Below are 7,362 nucleotides of genomic sequence, written 5' to 3'. Positions count from 1 at the left end.
CTCTTGTCGGAGCATTTGATTCATAACTTGATTCATAACTACGCGTGTACAATTTGTTCTGCAGCTGAAGCATTAACCGTTCTCATTCTGTGAAGCCAAGTGGACCTTTTTTAAGCCGAAGTGAATATATTTTTAATGTAATAAATGTATATTTTTAGTCTATATCTAATGTAGTTAACGTATATTTTAGTATATTTTTAATGCATTATAAATATGCTGAGCGGGCAAAAATGTACTTTTCACGTATTTTAAAGAACGTTCAAAATATTATTTAAGTTAGTTTAAGCATAGGGACAAAAAATGCGAAATAAATATGAAATTAATACAATATGTTTGATCTGCATTTTAAGCACATCCCCTTTTTTGCTAAGGGCCGTCTTACATATCTCGGTGAGCAACTGAACCGCGCCGTAAGGGAAGGGATAAAAGAGGGACTGAGGGAAGAAAGGAAGGAAGAGGTGCCCCAGTGGAGGGCCCCGGAATAATTTCGCCACCTGAGGATCTTTAACGTGCACTGACATCGCACAGCACACGGGCGCCTTTTGCGTTTCGCCTCCATCGAAACGCTGCCGCCGCGGTCGGGTTCGAACCAGGGTACCCCGGCTCAGTAGCCGATCGCCCTAACCATGGAGCCACCGCGGCGGGGCTGACGTCATCACTTTCCAAATTTTGTGTCATCCTGTCGCGTCATCTCGCACGCCGGCGGCGCGGGCTCGACTCCCACCTAGACCGCAGTTTTATTTCACTTTTATTCCGATGTCTCGTGACGCCGTATGGCCGATGACGTCACAGGGGACCAACTTCCGGCGACACATTTTGCGGACACTTCTGGCGTCAACATAGGCTTCTAACGCTTTCACATTAAAATAAGAAAAAACAAGGGTGTGGAAAGGGTGGAGTCATCAACACTACACATTTAAGGCTGAAAATTTTTCCCCTCTACAATGTGGTCAGGAGTGGAGGCTAAAAAGTAATTACGTATTCCTCCAGTAGTTTGCATAAAAATGGCTCACACTGGCTGTCATACTTTTCATAGAGTCATCATTCGCGATACTTGAATACAAAGGTAGCGCAAAAAAGACGACCACAGGAGGAAGACACGACTAACACGAGCGCTACTAACAACTGGCTTTATTTTCCGGAACATTTGACGGTATATAGGCATACCCATCACATGCACAGGGGACACTATAGGGCGGTGCAGCCTTCTTGACAGGAAAAGAAAAGAAATCTCATTACATTGCTACAATAGCCAAAATAACAGGTATCAAGTATAGTAACAGCAGCGATAGAAAGCGCCAGGAACCAACAGATGTTTTAAAAACGCTAAACAAAAACTAAAGTAAAAACAGGACACACGTAAGAGGCAGTGTTCTTCGTACAGATAACTATACAGAAAAGCGCACTCCGAGGAGTAGAAACTTACTGACGCGTCTCTAATACAAGGACTCGCTTTTTTATGGGTGTGGAAAGCCTCGAACAAAACTCTACCTTTTTTGTTTGCACTTTTGCCCAGAATCTTTGCTTCTTTAAAGCGGGGCTCCAACTTGCACGTAACAACATGCGAAACTAAATTCGCGACCTTATCTTGTTGTGTTATGTTTACAGCATGCTCCCGTAAACAGTCATTAAGACAGCGCCCCGTCTGCCCTATATAGCATTTTCCGCATGACAGGGGAATGATGTAGACCGCTCCCAAGGCACATTTGACGAAGGCTTCTTGATGTTGCTTCCTGCAACCACGCGCAACCTCCCCGCAGATATGGGGGCATAGTTTAGCCAACTTATTTGGCGCCAAGAAAACAAGCGGCACATCGCGCTACCTGGCTACTTTTTTGAGGTTAGGGGAACCCTTATGAACGTTAGGCATCGCCTCGGGTTTAGCCCTCATGTGTTCAGTTGCAGCCATCGTTCGTCAGGGCCCAGGTTTCTTTAAGACGATTTATGCGACTGCCGTAAGGACTGAACAAGGAAAGCCTGCGAACCTGATTATTTAAGCTATCGTGCATTTCGTGCGAACACGACTTACGAAGGGAAGATTCCAAGCAGTGCGATGCAATGGCTCTTTTTACTGTCTTGGAGTGGGAGGAGTCGTAATGCAGGAGTTCTTTCTTGGCATGTGGGAAATACGCCCAACAGGTGTGTCCCTCACTTAACCTCAGCTTCGGGTTTAAAAAGCATATCTCGCCATTCTACGAAAGTTGATGGGTAAAAGACAGTCCTTTGCCATAGCCATTAAACATCTGTAAGATCTGTCGAACTGAAAGTTCATAAATAGAGTCATTCAAAACTTTTAAATAAATTAAAAAATCATCAACGTATCTAAAAACCTTTAAAACTGGGCCTTCTTTGAACACTTGATCCAAAAAGCGATCAGTATAAGCTTGAAAAATGTCGCATAAAATAGGCGCCACACAGGACCCTGTACAAATGCCATTGCGTTGCAGAAAAGGCTGCTTGTCAAAGAGGATAAAAGTTACACTCAAATAAAATTCTAAAAGCTTTCAAAAATTGTCGAGGGACAACCTACAGAGGATTGAAAGGAGAGCTCCCCTGATTCCTCAATAGACTCCTTCGCAACAACTAAAACATTAGCTTCGGGAACAGAATAAAATAAATCTTCAACATCAACAGAGAACGCGTATCCAGCCCGTCGGTCATTCTGGAGAAGCTCTGCCACTTCTTGGGACTTCTTATTCAGGGAAGGGTCTTCAACATTAGTCAACCTAAGGTTTCTCAACAAGAACCGGCTGACACTTTTCTACCGAGAGCGACTCTCACTACTAAACGCAACACCAGGTTTGTGAGTTTTTGCCGTGAAGAAGACTGTCAGGCGCTTTCTTCTACAGCCGGAAATATCATTGGATAACTTAGTCAAGTTTAGCTCTTTGCAGAAGTTTAGCTCTTTGTGGCGCTGCGAACGCAAGCTTTGGAGAGCGGGCAGCTACAGGCGACCCAGCTGGGGTCATGCCGCGGCCGCTACACGGCGGCACTGCCTATATTGTTCTAAGGAACTACTGCTTCCCCGTAACTGCGTCGCAGAATCAAGAATGATGATGATGCTGGCCAACTCCACGGGCTTAGGTTTTTAATTTTCGCATATTGTGTGCCTTAGTGTGCTGTACACAGCTTGGCTCGTACCATTTACTGTACGCATGTGTACCTCGAGAACGCAAGCGGCGCCGTGGAGTGACATGAGAAATGTTCTTGCAAACGCGCGCTGTCCCATCGACTCTGTTCCGTACATAGCAGCATTGGACGCCTTGCACGCTCTTTGCTCGAGCGAGGCCCGCTGGCAGTCTCGCTACCGCAGTCTTTTGTGTGCTACCTTGACTATTTTGAAGCGAAAAGCTTCACTAGGCTCGTCAACACCGCGCTTCGCGTGGGCCACCCCTGGGCGCCGCCGCGGCGCGCCCTTCTCCCTCCTCGCCACCGGTTTACCCTTCGCCGCTGCTGCACGGCCGCCACCGCCGTCCCAAGAGGAGAAGGTTCTTTCGCAAGGCGTTGCGAGAACGCGTGAGCGGCGGCGGCGGAAAGGGCGCAGTCGTTCGCCATAGTAGGAGGAAAAGAAGACCGAGAAGTGGTGGCGAGAGAGATGGCTAATGCACGCTCGCCTCCTCGCCACCGTTTGCACTTTCGTCGCAGCCGCGTGTTTACCACAGTTGCTACGCATGCGGGAGGAGGGCTAATAACGCGCTGCCTACACCGTTATCGTGGTGCTCCCAGTGCATTTTGCGCGAACTGCGAAAGCCATGACGTCAAACAAAGCATAACTGCAGCTTTTCGCTTGCACATCCAGGCTTAGCCAGAGCTAAGCCACAGACATTTTTTTCCCCTGCCTTTCGGGGTCCTAGGACCTGGCTCACGTCCGCTCCAAAATATATTTCTGGTTAATCAAGGGCGTATAATCGTGAATCAAGGGGAAGAAACTCTTAATTCATTAACAACGTGCATTACTTAATAAAACATTAAATAAGACACAATCAAAAGCTGTGTCAACAAGCCCACAGCAGAACACGAATAATGTGAATACAGTAATTGGATGAATGGATAAGGCCATTGCTACCCGTGCACATTACTCGCACTGTATTTTCCGCTATTACCGTTGCCTCGCATCCCACCATCGAGTCCCTTGCGCGCGAGAGCTTGTACTCGACTTCTCCAATTTCTTATAAAAATTTCTTCTTTCTTTCATAACTGTGTTTTTCTGAACGATAATTACGTGTAGTTCTTCTCTAAAGGGAAAGAAAAAGTGACTGCGCACAGTTTTTCGCTCATAAATTAGAGCCAGTCCGCCAGTGCAGCGATTTTTTTTAAAGAAAATATTCGCTTCTTTCGTAGCATTACACTAATAATTACAGGCTGCTCGTGACTCGTTATGTGGTAACTGAGGTGTTCCTGGAAAATATCTTTACAGAATGGCGCATTTTATAACGAGTGCTATTTGCCGTCGCCCGCTCAACAATTTTTCATCGGTCTGATTTTCATTTTAGGCGAAATCACTGTAAGCGCCCGCAAAACCGGTAATTTTCGCTTCGTACTGCCACTTCAGTGCACATCCCTGATGTCTGTCCTTTGTTCGAGCATCCAGGTCCTCTTGCGAATGCGTAGTCGGCGGCAGCCCTTCTCGTCAGTTCTGCATGAGCGTGTCCTTATACGAGCTGAGGTGTATGCGCACGGCATCAAGTGAATCGGCATTCGGCTGCTGCCAGCACCACCACCGCAAGTGCTGACTCTATCGCCACCGCTGAATCTTGGATTCGGCTGTGCGCTGCCCGATATCGGCCGCCAGCGCAGCTGACATTCTTAGGGCTAAAGCACTACTTAACGAGGCTAAGCCGAACCAAAAATCTTGTGTAAAGCCTCGGAGTAACTTGGGTAAGCTCCGGTTAGTTCGCACGAGCGTCGCGCTAGCTGTAGCCAATAGATGAGGGCGTCACGTTAGCTGTAGCCAATGAGATGAGGGCGTCGCGCTAGCTGTAACCAATGGGACGAGAACGTCGCGCTAGCTTAGCCAATGGGATGAGGGCGTCGCGCTAGCTGTAGCCAATGGGATGAGGGCGTCGCGCTAGTTGTATCAAATGGGACAAGGGCGTCGGGCTAGCTGTAGCCAATGAGATGAGGGCGTCACGCTAGCTGTAGCCAATGGGTTGAGGGTGGGTGTCGCGCTAGCTGTAGCCAGTGGGATGAGGGCATCGTGCTAGCTGTAGCCAATGGAATGAGGGCGTCGCGCTAGCTGTAGCCGATAGGATGAGGGTGTCGCGCTAGCTGCCGCCGAGCGCAGAGAGGGTGTGAATATGTGGAGCCAGACCCGCGTTTGCGTGCACATGCAGACGTCAGAAAGAAGAAGCGAAGAATTGAACACCCGCTATCGCATGTCTACTTGGTTTAACTAGGTTGAAACCCAGCACTTTTTCCTGGGTTACTCAGAGTCACTGCATTACAGGACTATCACTATCACTGCGTCTTCCCTCGCTACTGCTTCGTAGGGTACTTGCACTGCAGTAGATGCTACCGGAGGGGCGGAAGAGTAATTGCGCCGGTGCTTTAGCGGTGATGAAACCGGGGGCTGCTCACATCCTAGATTATGGGACCGGAACTCTTACAGACTTTTCCATACTCGAAACTTCTCTGTCGCTGAGTACGATGTCGCTGGAGAGCGAAAAATAGTGAAGAATGAGGGCTTAAAGTGCTCTAATAGCCGTGTACCTTCCTGATGCAAAGCCCTTGTTACTGAAGCTGAGTTCAGCGGGCCGCGCTGTTACCTTTTTTGTTTCTCTTTATAGAAACGGCCTCAGAAAATGAACTGCACCCACCTGCAGGTTACGAGAAAGCTCTATAACAATTTTAATACCTGCGTCCCTGCTTCACTATCGAGCTTCATTTCTGATGTGCATTCGCTGGATGTTGGCGCCCCCAAAAAGTAAAAAGGAATAAAGATTAATGTTGCCCTTCTCGCAATTTGGCATGCATAGTCGCTCAGGAACGAATAAACTTGTGTTTTCGCAGCCGTAAGCCCGCGCACGTTACACAAAATTTCCCCAGAGCACAAAGCCGTGGGTGTGCTGTTGGTGGGCGGGGTTTTCAGTCCCGTGCGATCAGCCATTGCTCGTCGCTCGGGGAGGAGGTTAGTGCGAGGTTTAAACTGGGCACTCCCATGTGGAGTGGCATAAAGTGGGCTGGGCGCTTTTGCATGGTGAGCCGTGCGCAGGGAACTCTTAGGGGAAGAAAGTGTGCTTCTGGTGAAGCTTCGGGAAGGAGCTCTGTTTGAGCTGGAGGTATCACCTGGGCGTGTTTTGAAAAGGCGACAACGGGCTATTCAATGGAGTGGAAACACGCTACAAAAGTGTGCAACAGTAATACCTCCCAAACCCCGGAGCGAAACCTACGTAACAATAGAGAGTTTTGGCACCGTAGTACGGCAAATTATGGTAACTACCACTGCACTGTAAATCATGACCTGACAAGAATTGCAACAATAGCAACACCAACGCGTCACCGAATAGGCAGAGCGGTTGGCCACCACTGCTGAAACTCTCCATTAGTTCTGAAAGGTTATATCTTTGGAAGTTTTAATACGACTGCCTGACTACAGAGTTTGAGGCCGAATACACATCAGAAAGCACTGTTTTCGTGTAGAATGAGCCATCACTGAAATTCATTTGCTCTAACGAACTCATCACTGTGCTTTTGTAACAGAATATCACTCTGACTCCTATTTTTGCTTAGAAAATTCTTTTAATTTCCTTGAAGTGCGAGGCAATAATACTTGAGTATTCTGTGGCTTAATTCAATCTCCTTGTAGCGAAATTCTTTCATTTGCTGGTAACTTTTTGAACAATAGTTCATAGAAACTAAAAATTTGCCAATTTCCTATCAACAAGCGTCAGTATATCTCTTCAGGTCAAGGTGCGTTTATGAGTGCACGTTGTTCTGCCCTCCACGTCCGTGTCTTTCTTTTGCGCATTTCCCTTGCTTAAGTCTGCGTTTATGAATTTCGGCGTAAATGTTATGTTATCAACTTTACCTTTCTTTCCCATGCTCTAAAATGCGAAAGCAGTGAAGCTTGCATTGAGATAATTGAAATGAAATTTCTAAAAAAAACACCAGGTATTCTCGGCTCAGAGAATGTGATTGCTAATTTTTGTTTCCTGTTCAAGGCTGATTAAGTCACCACTTTGAAGTTCTTGGCTACAGTATACTTGATTATTTTAGACTTTTATTCGCATGAACAAAAATGTTTTCTCGTTTTCTAGTATTTATTTATTTATTTATTTATTTATTTATTGTACCCTCAGGGCCATAGGCATTACAGAGGGGAGTGGGTTAATTAGGATAAAGAACAATGAATACAATACAGTG

Source organism: Amblyomma mixtum, chromosome 10 (genome assembly GCF_055824585.1).
Source record: "Amblyomma mixtum isolate Tamu chromosome 10, ASM5582458v1, whole genome shotgun sequence".
NCBI classification, from domain to species: Eukaryota; Metazoa; Arthropoda; class Arachnida; order Ixodida; family Ixodidae; genus Amblyomma; species Amblyomma mixtum.
Note: the sequence above shows the minus strand (reverse complement) of the source record.